Source organism: Euleptes europaea, chromosome 6 (assembly GCF_029931775.1).
Source record: "Euleptes europaea isolate rEulEur1 chromosome 6, rEulEur1.hap1, whole genome shotgun sequence".
Classification (NCBI taxonomy): Eukaryota; Metazoa; Chordata; class Lepidosauria; order Squamata; family Sphaerodactylidae; genus Euleptes; species Euleptes europaea.
The window spans coordinates 13,375,421-13,395,943 of NC_079317.1; positions in this window are offsets into that span (position 1 = coordinate 13,375,421).

The window sequence follows — 20,523 nt, forward strand, 5'->3', positions numbered from 1 at the left end:
TCTCCTGCTATTACAACTGATCTCCGGCCGATAGACATCAGTTCCCTTGGAGAAAATGGCTGCTTTGGCAATTGGACTCTATGGCACTGAAGTCCCTCCTCTCCCCAAACCCAGCCCTCCTCAGGCTCCGCCCCAAAAATCTCCAGGTATTTCCCTACCCGGAGCTGGCAGCCCTACTTATCTTGAAACAGACCGTCGATCCATCAAGGTCAGTAGCGCCTCCCATAGATTGGCAGCAGCCCTCCGGGGTCCCAGGCAAAGGTCTTTGACATCACCCACTGCCTGGTCCTTTTAACTGGAGATGCCAGGAATTGAACCTGAGACCTTCTGCATACCGAGTCTCTTCCACTGAGCCATGGCACCTCCCTAAGGACTTTGGTCCTTATGAGTTGAAAATGAGTTCAGTGGGGAACTTAGACACCAGGGAAATATTTGGAGCAGGGGTGAGACTGCAAGGGAAAAGGGAAGAAGAAGAAGAAGAAGAAGAAGAAGAAGAATTGGTTTTTATATGCTGACTTTCTCTACCACTTAAGAGAGACTCAAACCAGCTTACAATCACCTTCCCCTCCCCACAACAGACACCCTGTGAGGTGGGTAAGGCTGAGAGAGTGTGACTAGCCCAAGGTCACCCAGCTGGCTTCATGTGGAGGAGTTCACCAGATTAGCCTCTGCCGCTTATGTGTAGGAGAGGAGAATCAAACCCGGTTCTCCAGATTAGAGTCCACCGCTCCAAACCACTGCTCTTAACCACTACACCACGCTGGCATGAGCAAAACTCATGATGGATGTTCTTCCTTGGTTGCCATATCTGTAATCTGTTATTGTTTATGGGTGGATCACTTGGTCCCATTTGTGGAACAGAATCATGTTGTTAAGCTAGTAATTTTACTTCCAGTAGAGACAACTCCAGTGTCCCATATACTCCTCCATATGCTTGAAGGACACCTGTATTGGCTCTGTCCCACATATGAATGTACAAGGAAGAAAAAGAAGAGTTGCTTTTTATACCCCAATTTTATCTACCTTTAAGGAGTCTCAAACCAACTTACAATCTCCTTCACTTCATCTCCCCACAACAGGCACCTTTTGAGGTAGGCAGGGCTGAGAGAGTTCTGAGAGAACTGTGACTGGCCCAGGGCCACCCAGCTGGTTCCAGGTGTAGGAGTGGGGAAAAAAGCCCAGTTCACCAGATTAGAGTCCCCCGCTCTTAACCACCACACCATGCTGGCTCCCTTATAGCAAGTTAGGTGAAACAAAGGAAAGAAAGAGATGAAGACGTTTCATTTATTTATTTGCTTATTTTTTCATTTCATTTATAGCCTGCCTTATTCTGTTTTGCGATTCAAAGCAAGAGATTGCTAGAACATATATCCCAAGTTTTAACAGAGGGAATAGAAAAACCTTCGGACACCAGTACAGGGAGAAGAAATAGGCTTAGCAGATATATAAAGCTGCCTTATATTAGTGCATTTAGTAAGATAAATAACTATTCAATGGGCAGCTTCTCTCTAGGATCTCAGCTAGAAGAAAAATTTTCATGCCATCTGCAACTTGAGATATTCCAACTGGTAAATTTGCCAGTTCCCTGGTCAGGGCAGGAGATCCCCCACCCCCAGATCCCATTGCCTGCAACTGCTCCAACAGGCAGTGGGAGAACTTACGTCACTTTCAGTGAAAGCCCGGAAGTGATGGATGGTAGTTCTAGGAATTTCCGGAAATTCTATGATAAAATCATAGTGTTTCCAGCAATTCAGAGCTACCCTCTATCACTTCCAGAAGTGATGTAACAGCACATGCGAGACCGTAGGCTCCCCCCCCCCCATGTCCCCAATCCCCCCACACACTGTTTTCCAGGCACGGTTTGGCAACTAGGGTTGTCAGGTCCCTCTTAGCCACCGACAGGATGAGAGCATTTCTTTTCTTTTCTTTCTTTTTGTAGGTTAGCAGTTTGAATCAAACCGAGGCACTGCGAGAAAGAGCGGTCTCGGTTCCCCAAACTGCTAATTTTAGAGCAACGCAGCGGACTTTAATGGAACAGCTGTATAAGGTAGAGAAAAGGGTTTGTACTCTTAAATGGAATTCCTGGTACCAAATACTGGCAAAATAACAGAGGTTCTTGTGGCACCTAAAAGACAAATTGATTCCGCGTGACAGTCACATCTGGCTCATGAAAGCTTACGCCACGATACAGCCTTTTAGGGGCCTCAGACTCTTTGTGGCTTCGGCCATAGCTAACACAACTACTCCCCAGGAGGAATATTCACACATTACGGAGTAGCAGTAGCCAATCTCAGGGTGGTGGCTGGAGATCTCCTAGAATTACAACTCGTCCCCAGGTTACTGAGATCAGAAAATGGCTGATTTGGAAGGGTGCACCATATGGTTAGGGTGGCCAACTCTGGGTTGAGAAATACCTCGAGATTTGGGGACAGAGCCTGAGGAGGGCGGTGTTTGGGGAGGGGGAGGGACTTCCGTGGGGTATAATGCCAAAGAATCCCCCTTCCAAAGGGGCCATTTTCTCCAGGTGAACTGATCTCTATCGGCTGGAGATCAGTTGTAATAGCAGGAGATCTATGGAATGTTCCATGCCCGACTGTGAAATATAAGCAGGAAATAGGGTTGCCAGGTCCCTCTTTGCCACCAGTGGGAGTTTTTTGGGGGCGGAGCCTGAGGAGGGCGGGGTTTGGGGAGGGGAGAGACTTCACTGCCATAGAGTCCAATTGCCAAAGCGGCCATTTTCTCCAGGCGAACTGATCTCTATCGGCTGGAGATCAGTTGTAATATTAGGAAATCTCTAGCTACTACCTGGAGGTTGGCAACCCTACTAACTGGAGGTGTTGGGGATGGAACCTGGGACTTCATGGATGCCAGGCAGATGCCCTAGAACTTAACAATAGCTTCACCCTACAACACTGGGATATTCTGTTCGCCCGAGTCCATTAACAATGGCCCATCCATTCTCTTCAGTTCAGAGAATTTTATCACTCCGCTCACTCTCTACATCTGTAGTTGAGTCTTCTGGGAAGTTTTCAGGAAAATTCGTCCAAACACATGATGATCCAAAGGTGATATTTGATCAGGTATGTAGTGATCACCATGGCAGGACATTACTTCAAGCCAAACGTTGAAAATCCCCAACATGTACAATGCTCTTAATGGCTTTTACGAAAGGAAGTCCGCCCCTCCAAAGCTTATTTATTGTCAACAAAGAGCTGCTTATAAACTCAGCCCCATTTCTCCTGAACAATAAGTGACGAAAATCAAGCCCCATGGCTGGTGAGATGCTGATAACATGTAGATACATGGGGGGTGGGGGGGAGGATCTCCTGCAATGTTTGTTGCTATGTACTGGGTTCCAAACTGATCTGCTAGACAGATTAGCTAATGGAGGGTGGTGTCTCCAACAAAGGAATTTTACATGAAACAATACTAAATTGTCACACACCAAGTAGGGCTGCTATTTTAGGCTTGCAGGGATTGCTTCTGAGAAATGAGGCTGTGTGCACTCCACTCGATTAAAAAAATAATAATCTTAAAATCCTACTCCCAAGCTTCCTAGGCTCTGGGCTTAGAAAAGTGAGTTTCTACACCTAGCATAAATAATGCAAATTGAGCAAATATGCACTTAATTCAACTTTGAATAATTGATTATGCAGTGGCTACTATTTTGCATCGTTTGGGTTTATTTTTTTAAAAGCATTTTATTAAATTTGTTGTTAACAAAATTACAATAAACAAAATAAAGAAAAAGGAAAAAATAAAAAAGAGACAAAAAGATACTTCCGTTTTCGTTTGTATCGAGTATAAATCTAATTAAGAAATTACTACCTGTTCTCTAGCTACATATACAAAAAAAATTAAATTATTCTTACAACTAAAAAAATCAAACTTTTCTCTATCATTCCTACATTCTTATTCTTCTACTCTTCAAACCCACAAATCATCCATTTGTTCTTTTCCGTATTACGCAAAAAAGTCCATAAATGGTTTCCAATTTTCTACCAACGTAGATAAGTTATTTTCTCTAATCAAAGCAGACAGTTTATCCATTTCCACTAATTGTACACTTGTTTGGGTTTTATAGGGAGGGGCAAAAATAAGCGGGAGTCCTGGGGGGGACATATCGAGGCTCTGTTGGGTGACGCTGTGATGTCACTTCCAGGAAAAACCTGATAGTGATGCCATGCCTCTCTAGGGACCGCTGGAAATTCTATAGCAAAACCATAGAGTTCCTGGTGATTTGTGGAGCAGACTGATGCCGCTTCCAGGTTTTCCCTGGAAGTGACATGCTGCCAACCAATTAGTTTTTGTTTTTTTTTCCATTATTGTCCTCCTCCCACTGCAAGTACAGTAGCAGGAAATTGGAATCAGGGGCAGAGGATCTCTCAGCCCTGGTGGGAAAGTGGCAAACCTGGACAAAAAGATATGCAAGGCAGACCCTCTCCCGCAAAACCACCACAGATAGGGTTGCCAACCTCCAGGTGGTGGCTGGAGATCTCCCACTATTACAACTGATCTCCAGGCGACAGAGATCAGTTCACCTGGAGAAAATGGCCACTTTGGAAGGTGGACTCCGTGGCAACCCTAACCACAGACCTTATTCAGCTCTTTTTCTGCCTTCTGAGATTTCATCAGGCATTGTTCACACTCTTTGAAGTATAAGGGCAAGAAACTTGGTTTGATAATAAATAAAAGCTGAGTTTTTGAGAAAGTTGAATTCTCCCAATTACTACATTCTGCATATTGTCTTTGCATTTACACAGATCTTTTTCTAGTTCTTCCTGTTAAATTTATTTAGATATTTATTTCGATGCTTTATTTTCTCTCCAACAGGAACCCAAAGCAGCTTATGACATTGTTCTCGCCTCCTTCATGTTGTCCTCACAACAACAACCCTGTGAGGTAGGGTTGGCTGAGACAGAGGGACCTGGCAACCCTAACAGAAGCCCTGTTCCCCCGTTACAGAGAATGTCCATGTAGTCCTTGTACCGCATACACTTGATTTTTCTTTATACGTTTGTTGAGTAAGATTCATGTGATGTTTGACGCACGTGCAATTGACTGATGTGATCTCAACACATTTATTCCGGTCCTGGTCTCCAGTTTCATTTTTAAAGCATGTTGGCTCTCTCTTACAAACAGTTTTACTATAACATGTGTAGGAATTGTAGGAATTCAAACCTGGGTCTCTCAGATAACTAGTCTGACACTGTGGCCGTTTATGCTTGGAAACTAGCAGCGCGTTCCAGGCTGAAGTGCTCCGCACATTTTTTTGATTTCTTCACGCTGAACCGTCATTCCAGATGTCACTGTGAAGCCGGTGCAGACCGGCTTCGCATTTCTTAAGAGCCCCTTTAACGCGACCTTTTGTGTTTGCTCCGCCCCTGCATCGAAGCATTTACTGAAAGAACCATGAAAAATCACAGCCGCGCTTTAGCTATGCAAACGACCATTCCTAATGGCTATGCAAATGAAGGAACAAAGGAGCAGGCGAGTGGGGGGGTGCAATTTGTTTGACTTTCTCCTCTTGAATCAGGACCGTGAATAGTCATTTTAAAGGTCGGATTTAAAAAAAACAGCTTTGAGCGAGCATCAAAATCGACCCTGCATAAATGGCCTGTGAGACTTCAGTACTTTCCCTCCTCACAAAGAAAATGATCCTGGAAGGTGCTGTTGAAACTTTGTAGCACCCTAAGTTCCAAATTAAATGCTGTGACATATAAAAGATAATCAGTTCAGCCTGGTATAATGAGATTGCTATTGGTTTCTGGGTTCCATGTGCAATCCCATATGGAGGCAATACAAGGAATGCTTACCCTACAGATTAAAATGTCACCAGAAGGGGTGTGGGAAAAGAGAATCTGCTGATAACATTGCTACAAGCAATGTCTCCAAAGCTGATCTTCATCTGAGCGACATCTTCAAAGAGCATAAATCGATGTGCCATTCTCAATTTGCAGAGCTAAGATCCAGAGGGAACTTCTCCAACTGAGGTCTGTTGGCCCCATTGCTCAATCATCATACTTGGAAATATCCACCTTCTCATTTACATAAGTATTTAAATGAATGCACATTTTCTAACACTCAGCATTTTAACATTGGGCCTTGCGGACCCTGATTGGGTGGAAAGACAGCAAAAAAATGTTTTAAATAAATAAATATTGTGTGGTTTTGGTGTTTGAATTTTAATTAGGACCGATGCAGCCTCTTCCAACAGAAAAGGGGCTGTCAAAGTTTTCTTATTTATTGGCTCGGGCTTTCCTTTTTCAACTTAGTGCTAGGGTTGCCAGGTCCCTCTTCGCCATTGGAGGGAGACTTTGGGAGCAGAGCCTGAGGAGGGCGGGGTTTGGGGAGGGGAGGGACTTCTACGCCATAGAATCCAATCGCCAAAGCGGCCATTTTCTCCAGGCGAACTGATCTCTATTGGCTGGAGATCAGTTGTAATATGGGGAGATCTCCAGCGAGTACCTGGAGGTTGGCAACCCTGCTTAGCTCCCCTGCCGTTTTTGATAGGGCCCTGCCTTTCAATCAATCCCACCTGCTTTAGCCATCCTGACTCTTAGTCCACTACCCAATGAAGCTTTCCTTCAGCTTTTATGCCTGTCCACCTTTGATGCTTTCCCCCTCTGTCCTTCCAGACAGCCCAAACCTGTCCGGTGGAAGGTACTGGCAGTCTCAGGCTGGGAATGTGAAGCAGACAGACCCAAGGGCTTTAAGTTGTGTCCCTTAGGCAGATCATGAGAGGGAGGGCACCTTGGCCATCTTCTGTGCATGGAGTAGGCGTCACTGGGGGTGTGTGGGGGAGAGATAGTTGTGAATTTCCTGCATTGTGCAGGGGGTTGGACTAGATGACTGTGTTCAGTTTGGGGCACCACAATTTAAGAAAGATGTAGACAAGCTGGAACATGTCCAGAAGAGGGCAACAAAGATGGTGAGGGGTCTGGAGACCAAGTCCTATGAGGACAGGTTGAAGGAGCTGGGTATGTTTAGCCTGAAGAGAAGAAGACTGAGAGGGGATATGATAGCCATGTTCAAGTACTTGAGGGGCTGTCATATAGAGGATGGTGCCAAGTTGTTTTCTGTTGCCCAAGAAGGTCGGACCAGAACCAACGGGTTGAAATTAAATCAAAAGAGTTTCCGTCTAGACATTAGGAAGAATTTTCCAACAGTTAGAGCTGTTCCTCAGTGGAACAGGCTTCCTCGGGAGGTGGTAAGCTCTCCTTCCATGGAAAGCTTTAAGCAGAGACTAGATGGCCATCTGTCAGCAATGCTGATTCTATGACCTTAGGCAGAGGGAGGGCATCTTGGCCATCTTCTGGGTGTGGAGTAGGGGGTCAGTGAGGGTGTGGGGGGGAGGTTGTTGTGCATTTCCTGCATTGTGCAGGGGGTTGGACATGATGACCCGGGTGGTCCCTTCCAACTCTGTGATTCTATGACCCTGGTGGTCCCTTCCAACTCTATGATTCTATGACCCTGGTGGTCCCTTCCAACTCTGTGATTCTATGCAACACAGAATTGCGAATTTTACCCTGTTCAATGCCTGATTCCAATATGCTGCCCACCCTCAGAGTTACTCATGAGGAGGACATGCTGAAACCCGTCCTGCTCTCTCTTTGCAACGGACTGAGAACACCACCTCCGCAACAGCACCATCTCCCAGATTAAACCTCACAGCAGTAGGAAGTGTTTTTTGTCAGCTACAGACTACTGAAGGTGGGTGCGTGCCCAGAACGAGCCTGGCACCAGATTGCCCCGCATACTTTGTGCACTGCTGAAACTTGCCCACCGAGGACTTCTTGCAAAATCCCTGGCGCCTTGACAGGGCATGCAAGGTAGTAGCCCACTCACAATGTGCAGGTAGAGATCTTTGGGAAGATAATCGTTCTTTTCAACGAAGAGCCACAGGCCATGTTTCTCCCTAGTTTTCAGCTAGTTTTGGAGGAGGGAGGACGACTTTCCCAAGAGGCCTCTTTCTATCTCCTAGTGGTTGGTTTTTTTAAAAAAAACTACCTTATTTTATTCTTCTTCATTTACATCCAATTAGACTATGGGCTTGTTTTCCCCCACAGTTTGGAAAGGGAGGGGGAACATTACGTCACAGTTGAAAACCCACTTGCATTTATTTTAAATGATCCATATATAGAATGACCCTGGTGGTCCCTTCCAACATCTATGATTCTGTGATTCCAGAAGCTGGTAGAAATACAGAAACATAGAGCTGGAAGGGACCTCAACGGTCATCAATCCAACCCCCTGCGCAATGCAGGAAATTCACGACTACCTCTCCCCCACCTGCACACACACTCCCCCAGTGACCCCTGCTCTACACTCAGGTCATTTATACAGGGGAAATTTGAGTTTGGTTTGCTGCACAGTTTTCTGCTCCGAATTCTCAAACATCATATGCATGAGGGTTAGCCCCCCCAAAAAATTCCAGGAGTACCTTGTGATTACTTAGGCATCTCCAGTGAATTACTGAGCTTCTGAGTCCCTCCCCCTGGAAAGGCAGCCTTGTTGCACTTAACTTGGAGGGGGCGGGTCAGCTCTTCAAGGGACTGCATGTGCTTTTGCTGGGTATTCCTCCCCACCTTTCAAAGGTTGCCTTCCAACCTTTGCAGCCTTCTTTGGGGTCTTCCTGCACATTTCATGAAGATTTCACTCCCTGTTTTGTGCTTTGCTTTGAGGGAAGGGGTTGGATGGGAGGGACAGACACGTGGGAGGGAGAAGCCAGAATGGGCGTGGGGAGAGAAACCCGGAGTTAAGAGCTATGCATGGAAACGGGGAATTTGCCTTGCTCTTGCTTCGAAGCAGTATTTAAATTTGTCCTAAAAGGATCCTAGAACTGCGGGGGAAGAACGAGACCAGAGTGAAGTCACATCTGAAGGTCGGTAAAATCATGAATAATGCAAAGGAAGCCTCGAAGCAGACCAGCAGGGACTGCGAACTAAATACCCCTGGAAAAATTGTCTATGAGGAAGGCCAAAAGATCTGGAATTCTCCCGGAATTAGATGTGATCGCTGGACTACAGAGATTAGTTCACTGGAGGAAACAGCAGCTTTGGACAGTGGACCTGAAAGCATCATAGCCCTGCTGAGCTCCCTCCCTCTTACACTCTCTGGGCCCTGCCCCCAAATTTCCAGGAACTTCCTAAACTGGAGTTGGCAACCCTAGAATAGCTCAGGAGTGGAGAAGGATAGGCACAGAGGATCTGAAGCCACATCGAAAAGAGCCAGCCCTCCCTCCTTCTGACTCTGGGCCCTGGGATTTTATTCCTTTTCCTGTAGGGTTGCCAACCTCCAGGTGCCAGCTGGAGATCTCCTGCTATTACAACTGATCCCCAGCCGTTAGAGATCAGTTCACCTGGAGAAATTGGACTCTATGGCATTGAAGTCCCTCCCTTCCCCAAACCCTGCCCTCCTCAGGCTCCACCCCAAAAATCTCCCGCCAGTGGCGAAGAAGGACCTGGCAACCCTATTTTCCTGAGAACCCTAAGCCTTGAAATTTTGCTTCAAGACCCTTTACAGTGCAATCCTCTGCAGAGTTACTCCAGTCTAAGCCCATTGACATTGAAGCACTTAGAACTGGAGTAACTCTACATAGGATTGTTTTGTGATTCTCTTTTATTGATTTTTTAAAAAAATGTTATCCTTCCCTCTCATCCCTTAAGACTCTTGACTTTCAACACCTTTTGCGGTCTATTCAGAGAGCTAATTAGAACTCGACAGAGAGATTTCTGTGACAGAGTACACAAAGGTTTCGGTGCCCGCAATTCCCGCCCCCCAAAGCCCACGGAACCTATTTCCATATGATGTGTTGTTCCAGTTCTTGTTGAAAAGCCCAAGTTAACAAGAGCTGGTATCCCAAGCACTTCCCTCTTGTTTGCGGAACACTTTATACCTAGGGCATGAAGCAGCATGCTGATTTCATAAATCACCTGAAAGAACAAGGTGCCCTTTTCAAATGAAAAACGACAATATTTTCTAGGAAATTTCTTTTTGCATACATGTATTTTTTGGCTCTTAGACTCTTCTCTATATTTCAACTTTATTTAAAAAAAAAACCCAACAAAAACACAGCACCAGGTACGTTCCAAGAGGAATCGGCAATAATGTCGTTCTTTCTGATTCTGGTAACTGTGACTGATTAAAAAATTTAAAAGATCATTGGCTATATTCAAGGATAGTATAGAAAAAGAGATAAACTCTTTTTTTTTTTTATGGTGAGCCACACCCAGGTCATGATCCAACCCAGACCTATGAGCTTTTAAATCTCACCGCTTCCAATAGGCCATATTGTTTTGTGCTGCCCAGTTCCCAGAGCTAATTGGCCTCAGTTTGTCGGATCATGCATTTTAGGCTTGAAACCGCTTTCCTGGGTAGGGTTGCCAGTTCCAGGTTGGGAAATACCTGCATACTTTGGGGGCAGAGCCTGAGGAGGGCGGGGTTTGGGGAGGGGAGGGACTGTTCTGGAGAACCGGGTTCGATTCCCCACTCCTCCACATGAGCGGCGGAGGCTAATCTGGTGAACTGGATTTGTTTCCCCACTCCTGCACACAAAGCCAGCTGGGTGACCTAGGGCAAGTTACAGCTCTGTTAGAGCTCTCTCAGCCCCACCTGCCTCACAGGGTGTCTGTCATGGGGATGGGAAGGGAAGGTGATTGTAAGCCTGTTTGAGTCTCCCTTAAGCGGTAGAGAAAGTCGGCATATAAAAACCAACTCTTCTTCTTTTTCAATGCCATAGAGTCCAATTGCCAAAGCGGCCATTTTCTCCAGGTGAATTGATTTCTATCGGCTGGAGATCACTTGTAATAGCGGGATATCTCCAGCTAGTACCCTATTCCTAGGGTTGCCAGCCAATGGCTGGCACCTGATGCGATACTGGGGAGGAGGGACGTGATGGGTAGGGTTGCCAACTCCTGGTTGGGAAACTCCTGGAAATTTGGGGGTGGAGTCTGGGAAGGGCTGAGTTTGGGGAAGGGAGAGACCTCAGAGGGGTAAAATGCCATAGAATCCATCCTCCACAGCTGCCGTTTTCTCCAGCGGAACAGTTCTCTGTCGTCTGGAACTCACTTGTAATTCCATGAGATCTCCAGGCCTCACCAGGAGGTTGGCAACCCTAAGGGCACTATTACTTCAATAGTTTGATGTCAATGCCAGGTTGAACTCTGAATTGACCTCATGCTGCTCTAGGACGTAGCAGAAACTCTGCGGTTTTACCAGGGAAGAAGAAGAAGAGTTGGTTTTTATATGCTGACTTTCTCTACCACAACCATAAATCAAACATGCTTATAATCAACTTCCCTTTCCACCCCCAAAACAGACACCCTGTGAGGTAGGTGGGGCTGAGAGAGCTCAGAGAGAACTGTGACTAGCCCAAGGTCACCCAGCTGGCTTCATGCGGAGGAGTAGGGAAACCAACCCGGTCCACCAGATTAGAGTCCCCCGCTCATGTGGAGGAGCAGGGTATCAAACCCGGTTCTCCAGATTAGAGTCCACCACTCCAAACCACCGCCTTAACCACTACACCACGCTGGCTCGAAAGAAAGAAAGAAAGAAAGAAAGAAAGAAAGAAAGAAAGAAAGAAAGAAAGAAAGAAAGAAAGAAAGAAAGAAAGAAAGAAAGAAAGAAAGAAAGACACCAGCAAAGCACCATTATGTGTCCAATTTTAGATGTTCATTTGACTGTGCAAGATGTAAGTTTATAAGATAACCATGATTATCCATTCTCTGCTCAGTAGTCTAAAGTCTGTGATGCAACAAAGAACAGGTGTGATGGAGTTGATGCAGAATTCAGTAGAAGGAAATATTTGTTTGCACAAAACCCAAGAAAATAGTCTGGCTGTAGCTGTCTGCTGCTCGCTTTTCAGCCTTTGCCCATTTGATAAATAACGACAGGGTGTGCTTCGATTCTCCTTCACCAAGGCCAAGGTGAACGAGGCATTTCAGATCTTTCCATTCTTGGCAATACCACTGTAGACATAATCTACTCCTAATTCTAGAGAGGTGACCACGTCATATTTTGGTCACATTATGAGAAGACAAGAATCACTAGAAAAGACAGTCATGCTAGGAATAGTTGAGGGCAGCAGGAAAAGAGGAAGACCCAACATGAGATGGATTGACTCAATAAAGGAAGCCACAGCCCCCAATTTGCAAGATCTGAGCAAGGCTGCCAAAGACAGGACACTTTGGAGGACGTTGATTCATAGGGTCGCCATGAGTCGGAAGCGACTTGACGGCACTTAACACACACAAAAACCATGTCAGCCTGTTGCAACAAAACATGAGTCCAGTGGCACCTTAGACACCAAGATAATGTATTCCGGCATCAGCTTTTGTGTGTCAGAGATCACTTCTCATCAGGTGCTCTGTTCCTTTTCCCCTGACGCTCAGCATCCCTGGGCTCGGGCCCTAGGAATGAGTTCTGTGTGCACTAGATAGTCTGGGTCATGGAGCGCACTTCCTCTTCTGGTACAACAGGGGTCCCTGATCTTTTTGAGCCTGCCGGCACTTTTGGAGTTCTGACACAGGGTGGTGGACGCAACCATAAAGTGGCTGCTGCAGGAGGCACAGCCACACAGAGAGAGGAAACCTCACAGCTAGGGTTGCCAGCTCCAGGTTGGGAAATACCAGGAGGTTTTTGGGGCGGAGTCTGAGGAGGGCGGGGTTTGGAGAGGGGAGGGACTTCAGTGCCTAGGGTTACCAACTTCCAGGTACTAGCTGGAGATCTCCTGCTATTACAACTGATCTCCAGCCGATAGAGGTCAGTTCACCTGGAGAAGATGGCCGCTTTGGCCATTGGGCTCTATGGCATTGAAGTCCCTCCCCTAACCCCGGCCTCCTCAGGTTCCACCCCAAAAATCTCCCACTGGTGGCGAAGAGGGACCTGGCAACCCTATCAATGCCATAGAGTCCAATTGCCATATAATCCAATTGCCAAAGCGGCCATTTTCTCCAGGGGAACTGTCGGCTGGAGATCAGTTGTAATGGCAGGAGATCTCCAGCTAGTACCTGGAGGTTAACAAACATCTGTCAGGTAGTATCCTCTGTCTGGGAGTATTTCTTGTTAATGATTAGCTTCCACCACTCATGTGGAGGAGTGGGGAATAAAACCCAGTACTCTAGATCAGATTCCTTCATGCCATTCTTTCACTGTGTTCTGAAATGTCCCTGTTACAGGAGGGTTGCTGTATCGAGTTCTTTTTATTAATGTATAGGCCAGCCTTGGAATAAGAGATGGAGAAATGGCCATGCTCGTTTGTGACGGGTCAATTGGCCGTGTCACATGACAAGTTCTTATCTCAAGAAGAAGGTCCTGCTGCTGGTGGTGGCAGGAGATGCTCTTCAACTGGTATCTTCCAGAATGACACATTCCCAAGGTGTGAACATCTCGCCCAGGACTTATCTTATCTGACAAGTCCTTGTCTTACTCTGCATAGACAACTCAAAAGGACTTCCTAGGGAAGACAGATGAAGAAAGTCTTCTACCCTTCTGCGATCTGTACTCTCTCGTCCTCATCCCACTTCAGCCTGCCAAAGGATGGTGAGGGGGGGGGGGAAGAGAACTTTCTTTTTTTTCTTACTCCACAGTCTGATGCAACCCCCCCCCACACACACACACCACATTTAATAGATGCTACACTTGGCAACGGGGGGGGGATGATGCTAGGTTTAGACATTTCTTGAGGCTGTTGAAGTTTAATCAATTGAATTTTATGGGTCTTGGATTTGATTCAGTAGCTGCGCTGCTGCTCAGGAAGGACCGCATTGATTTTGCAAGAGGATTACAACTTGGTTCGATGCTCCTCTTAGCATCGGGTGCCCACCCCCCACCATGAAAGTAGCCTCAACAAATTACGCATGCGACGATGCACGGTCAGAAAATTGGGCATGAGATTCAAGGCTGTGCTTGAAATGACCTGCTTCAGTTTTAAACCACTTCCTTCCTACGTTTGTATAGCGATGGGTCATGGGGGGGGGGAGTATCTTGGCTCTTGCTTCTGCTAATTTTCACCCATGTGCAAGTTTGCACGAACACACAAAGACACACAATCTGGGCCAGTCGTGTAGGAGTGTGTGCATTTCTCCTGGAACTGTAATGCCCAGATATAAGGGCTAGTATAAAATACTATGTACTCATATGAACACACATGGAAGCTTTGGGGAAGTTGGCATCCGGGAGCCATGAACCAACAAATCACGCTCTCTGTGCTTGGTACGGCCTTTCACCAGTAGAGCTCTGAATTACCTTCATCCTTAGGAATGTGTTTTCTACTTCCAAGATCGCAAGACCTAAAACTTGCTTAGAAACGGCTTCGGGCAATATCTATGGCTATGCTAATTAGAGTGAAGTAGACACTTAATGTGCATTGGTGCTTTTGTGTATCAATCTTCTTGTCAGCAGTCATGGGCCTGCCCCATGGGAATGCATAAATGATCCTAAGCTTCCTTTGTTTCTGGGGTGAGTAACTCTGCATTTATTTGTGGGTTATTTCACCCCCAGGTCTGTGTTTAGCTAAATAAAGAACTGTTGCTCTTTTTAACCTCCTCCTAGTTGTCTTCATTGGACTCTATAAGACAACCAGAGCACTTCAGAACTTGCTCAGGTTTTACATGTTATAACCCTTGCTATCGTATTCCCTATTACTATGTATGGGTGTTAAAGCTGGACATTGAAGAAAGCTGATAGGAAGAAAGTAGATTCCTTTGAAATGTGGTGTTGGAGGAGATTGTTACGGATACCGTGGACTGCCAAAAAAACAAATCAGTGGGTTATAGATCAAATTAAGCCTGAACTGACCCTAGAAGCTAAAATGACTAAACTGAGGCTATCGTATTTTGGTCACATTATGAGAAGACAAGAGTCACTAGAAAAGACAATCATGGTAGGAAAAGTTGAAGGCAGCAGGAAAAGAGGAAGAAATATAGCAAGGGTTGTATGTGTGTGTGTGTGTGTGTTAAGTGACGTCAAGTCATTTCCGACTCATGGCGACCCTATGAATGAAAGTCCTCCAAAACATCCTATCTTTGACAGCCTTGTTCAGATCTTGCAAACTGAGGACCGTGGCTTCCTTTATTGAGTCCATCAAGGAAGCCACGGTCCTCAGTTTGCAAGATCTGAACAAGGCTGTCAAAGATAGGACATTTTAGAGGACTTTCATTCATAGGGTCGCCATGAGTTGGAAACGACTTGACGTCACAACACACACACACACACACACAACCCTTGCTATATTTCTGACTGATAGCTAGGAGAAAGTTCATGGTTTGCTAACTTCACAGTTCAGTGTTCAACCAGCCTCAAGTTGCAATGTTTTTATATGTGCCTTGATATGCCAGAAGCTAGCAGAACATTTTTCATGACATGGATTTGGGGGGGGGGGGAGTTCCTTCCTGATAATTTTACTACCCCCATTGTGGTGCTGCAGTGCTGGAAGAAATTGTACAACGTATCTGATAGGAAAAAAGTAGATTCCTTTGAAATGTGGTGTTGGAGGAGAGTGTTACAGATATCCTGGACCGCCAAAAAAACAAATCGGTGGGTTTTAGATCAAATCAAGCCTGAACTGACCCTAGAGGCTAAAATGACTAAACTGAGGCTGACGTACTTTGGACATATTATGAGAAGACGAGTCACTGGAAAAGAAAATCATGCTAGGAAAAGTTGAAGGCAGCAGGAAAAGAGAAAGACCCAAAAAGAGATGGATTGACTCTATAAATGAAGCCACGGCCCTCAATTTGCAAGATCTGAACAAGGCTGTTAAGGATAGGACACTTTGGAGGACATTGATTCATAAGGTCGCCATGAGTCGGAAACGACTTGACGGCACTTAACACACACACATCATTTCTTATGAACATTTTGGTTTTTCCCCTCTACGTTGCTATCCATACTTCAACAAAATGTTCAAAGTGTCCAGTAGTGCCTTAGAGACCAACAAGATTTTCGTGGTATAAGCTTTCGAAAATCAAATCTCCCCAAAAACCTTGCTTGTCTCTAAGGCGTTACTGGACACAAATCTAGCTCTACCACTACTACTGCAGATCAACACAGCTACCCTATGAAGCAAATAATCTGAAGAACCAGGTTCGATAACCCACTCCTCCACATGAAGCCAACTGGATGACCTTGGGCCAGTCACAGTTCTCTCCAAACTCTCTCAGCCCCATCTACCTCACAAGGTGTCTGTTGTGGGAAGGTGATTGTGAGCCGCTTTGAGACTCCTTGTGGTAGAGAAATGCGGGGCATAAAAACCAACTCTTCTTCTACCTGTCTCACCAGCATATAAAAATGCCTGAGATTTGAATGCTGCTTAGGGATGCTAATGAATTTTGCTGCCCCACACTTTCCAATTCAATTTTTCATGTTGTCTCTTCCTTGCGCAAATCCGACCTCAAGCAAATCAAAATCTTCCTTATGCAGCTTCAATGTCTCTTCCTTGTGCAAACTGAATCTGTGCATTTTTAGTTTCTTTATGTCAATTTTTCCCTGAACCCATCCTTTCCTCCAGCCCCCTTCTCTCTCCCATTTGCTCCATTCTTCCTCCATCCCTCCTCCTACTCTAGTTTCACTCCTCCCATCTTCCTCCTTGGCCTTCCACCCTGCCTACTCTTTCTTTCCCACCCACAACTCACCTCACCTTTCAAAATGGAACTTCAGTGTCCATTTTGGACTTCCTAGGACGACAATATTCTGAGGTTGCCTAGGAAATCCAAAATGGCTACTGAGACCTCATGAAGTAATCATGCAAGATCTCATTGTTTTAAAACTTTTAAATTTTCTTTTGTCCCCTTTTATTGTAAAAAAAAATTTTTTTTTTTTTTGCAAATCTAGGAGTTCCCCCTAATTTTCAGAAATCTCCTCTTTCTGTACCTGGCCCCATTGTGCAGATTTTTTGATCTACATTCTAAGAACAGGTTCAGAATTCCATAGATATACCTTAAAAATGCTACAAAAGAAACAATAAGGCTGCAAACATCGGCACTGAAAATGATCAAAACAAAAAGTTCATGACAGCACATAAAAAACAAACAACAAAGGGATATATTCATACATACTTATATATTTTGGCTGGTTTTCTTAAAGTATCCTCCCATTTTTGAGACCCAGCAAAGTGTTGTGGTTAAGGTGTCAGAGTAGGACCTGGGAAACCCAGGTTCAAATCCACGCTCATTCCATGGAAGCTTGCTGGGTGGTCTTGGGCCAGTCACACACTCTCAGCCTCAACCCTGGCAAGTATTTGGATGGAAAACCTCCAAGGACTACCAGGGGCGTGAAGCGGACCTCTGAACATCTCTTGCCTTGAAAATCCTCTGGGGTCGCCATAAGTCAGCTGTGACTCGACAGCAAAAAAATAATAATCCCTGCTTATTAGTTTTTATTGCATTGGCTTTATTTTGATAAGTTCTATTGTAGAATTGTTTGTAAATTGTAGGTTTTCATACCTAGTTGGACAGGCTTCGATCATTAGCAGAGAATCAAGGCATATATAAATAAATATAAGAAGCAATTGCATAACACCTTTCAATGTCTGGCTTTGATACACTGCAAAATGTGCCCTAGAGCACGTCTTTGGCACAGTGAGATTTTCCAAGTCTGCAAGCAAACAGTTTGAGCCTTCTCTGCTGGAACTGAAGACGTAACAAAGGCGTCTCATTTGGACGTGCTCAGTCTCCTCTCAGGCACCGATCCAGGTCTGCGCCCTTCCTTGCAAAGGAAAGGGAGCGGAGCATTGTAGGTCTTTAGGTATGCAAGGGAGGGACCCAGAGATGCTGAATGAACTTGCACATGTAGGAAGCTCTCCCATTGGCCCCAATGCTGTCAATCAACACAACGAGCATAAAATAATGTTAACTTTAACAGCACTGTTCCCTGATAGGTGCAAAGAGGAGGCCTGCGCTTCATCTGGTGGTCCAATCCGTTCCTGTGCAGAATGTATTTTTATCCCACCTTTCCTCGGAGGAGGTCAGAATGGAGGAGAGTCAGGGAAGGCTTTGTCCCTAGCATCTGTTCCTGCTGGAAGGAAATCCCCACCTCCAGGGTTCAGTTTCTAAGAAAAGACCTTCAAGGCCAAACTCAGAGTGACCCAGAAAATCCCTATTTAGTATCTACTGCTGTTTTTGAAAAGGTTAAATGCCGCTGTGGGGAGACTTAGAACAGGATCACAGGGTTGGAGGAATGGGGGGCTAACTAACCCTTATGCCCTCCATGGCTTTCCCAATCAGAGCTTTCTGGAGCTGGTGCTAGGGTGGCCAACCCTGGGGTGGGAAGAACCTGGAGATGTTGGAGGTGTAGCCTGGGGAGAGCAGGGTTTGAGGAGAGGAGGGACCCCAGTGGGGTATAACGCCATAGAGTCCACCATCCAATCCAGCCATTTGGTCCAGAGGAACTAGGGTTGCCAACCTCCAGGTAGTAGCTGGAGATCTCCTGCTATTACAACTGATCTCCAGCCGATAGAGATCAGTTCCCCTGGAGAAAGTGGCCGCTTTGGCCATTGGACTCTATGGCCTTGAAGTCCCTCCTCTCCCCAAACCCTGCCCTCCTCAGGCTCCGCCCCTAAATCCTCCTGCCGGTGGCGAAGAGGGACCTGGCAACCCGAAGAGGAACTGATCTCTGTCATCTGGAGATCGGTTGTAATTCCAGGAGATATCCAGGCCCTATGTGGCGGTTGGCAACCCTACTTTGCCCTGAGGGGGGGAAACATGTATTTACTGTTGCCTATGTGTGTGATTGAGATCAGGAAAGTGGTGCTTCCTCTAGAACTGTGACCTCATTCAGAATCCTTTCCAGCCAGACCCCACAGCTGATTTGTGACTTTATAAAAATGCCTTTTCAGTATTTTTCGGGGGTGGGGGGTTTACTGGTAAAAAAAATGACAGCAATAAAAGGCAGCCGATAAACCAGATCCCGAATAATGCTGAATTTTGGACAGTATGTGGGTCCTCTTTCATAAAATCACAGAGTTGGAAGAGGCCATACAGGCCATCTAGTCCAACCCCCTGCTCAATGCAGGATCAGCCTAGAGCATCCCTGACAAGTGCTTGACCAGCCTCTGCTTAAAGACTGCCGGTGAGGGGGAGCTCACCACCTCCCTAGGAAGCCGATTCTTCTGCTGAACAACTCTTACTATATATTTTTTCCTAATATCCAGCCAATACCTTTCCTCCTGCAATTTAAACCCATTATTGTGAGTCCTATCCTCTGCTGCCAACAGGAACAGCTCCCTGCCCTCCTCTACGTGACAGCCCTTCAAATACTTCAAGAGAGCGATCATGACCCCCCGCAACCTCCTCTTCTCCAGATTGAACATTCCCAACTCCCTCAGCCTTTCCTCATAAGGCTTGGTCACCAGGCCCCTGATCATCCTCGTCGCTCTCCTCTGCACCCCCTCAATTCTGTCCACATCCTTTTTGAAGTGAGGCCTCCAGAACTGCACACAATACTCCAGGTGCAGCCTGACCAATGCAGTGTACAGCGGAACTATGACATCTATGTCACAATGACAACTATGACAGCTTTGGCCCCACCAGTATTTCCCCCCTCTCTCCCTCCTTCCCCCATTACTTACCTGAGTCAGATTGCCGCTGCTTGCAAGCTCTGACCTCCACATGCGGCCTTCAAACAGCAGCAATCTGAACTCCCCAGAGGCACAGAACTGAACTCTGGGCCCTGCGGAGCCCAGCTGTTATGTATGTATTTTGACAGTAGGCAGGAGAAACCCCGCCGAGCTTGGGGTTCTCTGAGGCTCCTAAAACTGTATGGGCCATTGGTCACTAGGGGTCGTTACCCCCCCATCACGGACTGGGGGGGAGTGGCCGCAGGTGGCCAGAGGGGCATATAAGCGAGGGTCAGTCCACTGTAGTTCAGTTCTGTTCTCGTTCTCAATAAAGCAGTTGTTGTTGGAACTCCGTCTCCGACCTCGTGTGTCCTCCCCATGCGGACTTAACACCAGCATTCAGCTCTGCCCCACGTACTTTTTGGGTTTGGCTTTGATAAACCCGAATATTTTTGAATTTTTCAGAAAAGCTGAATCCATTATATTCGGCTTTTCAATTTTTTTTTGAAAATTTCCGGATTTATTATACCTATACGTGAAAAATACAGAAGGGGGAAGGTGCACAGCCTTAGAGGTTTTCCCCACTGCTAGAGGCTTTCCCCACCGCTTTCCACTGGTTTGGAGAAGTGGAGTCTGACCTGGAGAACCGGATTTGATTCCCCACTTCTCCACATGAGCAGAGGAGGCTAAACTGGTTAACTGGATTTGTTTCCCCGCTCCTACACATGAAGCCAGCTGGGTGACCTTGGGCTAGTCACACTCTCTCAGCCCCACCGACCTCATTGGGTATCTGTTGTGGGGAGGGGAAGGGTATTGTAAGCTGGTTTGATTCTTCCTTAAGAGGTAGAGAAAGTCGGCATATATAAACCAACTCTTCTTCTTCTACTTCTTCCCCAAGCAGCCTGCCATCTGTCTTGAAACCCGTCTGAGGATCAGAAGAGCGTTTCAAGCACAAGACGTGGCCCTGC